This window comes from Elephantulus edwardii, unplaced genomic scaffold, assembly GCF_000299155.1.
Source record: "Elephantulus edwardii isolate Elephantulus edwardi_28Jun2011 unplaced genomic scaffold, EleEdw1.0 scaffold00017, whole genome shotgun sequence".
NCBI classification, from domain to species: Eukaryota; Metazoa; Chordata; class Mammalia; order Macroscelidea; family Macroscelididae; genus Elephantulus; species Elephantulus edwardii.
This window is the reverse complement of record NW_006399767.1, coordinates 6,339,932-6,341,041: the sequence shown is the minus strand read 5'-3', so window position 1 is coordinate 6,341,041 and position 1,110 is coordinate 6,339,932.

Here is a 1,110-nt window from a genome sequence, read left to right as displayed (position 1 = left end):
GTATTTTGTGGGAACATGCCCAAATTATGTAAGACAGAGCTTCCAAATGTTTGCCTCCAAGGAACATCCTGGTTTCACTGTCTCTAGGACAAACCTCTTTGTTCTCCATGGTATGTTCAATACTTTTTCCCAGCACAAAAACCAAAGACATCCATTCTTCTTCTATTATCCTTATTCATTGTTCAGCTTTCTGATGCCTAATAAGTAATTACTAAAATTATGGCCTGCTTCAAGGACAATTTAATCTCTTGACTGACATCCTTACACATCAGCACTCTGGAGAGATCCCTGACAGCAGACTTTGCTAATCCAATTAGTCTTTGATTTAAAATCAAGAAGGGTGTGTATCAGGGTTGTATCCTTTCTCCATATCTAATCAGTCTATATACTGAGTAAAAATTCACAAAGCCAAACTCTATTAAGAAGAATGTGGCATCAGGATTGTAAAAAGACTCATTAACCTGTTCTCAAGGAACTGAAGAACAAATTCAAACCTTGAGTTGCTATAATCAAGGATTCTTTAGGCAGAATATTAAATGATCCAGGATGTATTAAAAGAAGATAGAATATATTGAGTCTCCGTATCGAAAGGAATTGGCAGACACGGAAGAATTTAATGAAATAACATATGAGCAAGAGCCTGTGGTGATAAAGGAAGAAGTTCAAGCTGCTTTGAAGGAGAAAGCAAAAAATTAAGGCCCCAAGAATAGATGGCATACCAATTGACATATTTCAGCTAATAGATGTTGCCCTGAACATGCTCACCAAGTTGTGCCAGGAAATCTGGAGAACAATCACTTGGCCAACTGATTGGAAGAGATCTATATTTGTTCCCATTCCAAAGAAGGGTGACCCAACAGAGTGTGGAAACCATAGAACAATCTCATTGATTTCACATGCAAGCAAGATTATACCAAAGATCATCCAAAAACAACTAGAATGGCACATCAGCAGAGAAGTGCCAGAAGTCCAGGCTGGGTTTAGAAGGGGTCGTGGTACTAGGGATATTGTAGCTCATGTTAGATGGATCTTAGCTGAAAGCAGGGAATACCAGAAGAATATCTATGTGTGTTTCATCGACTGTGCAAAGACATTCCACTGTGGATCATA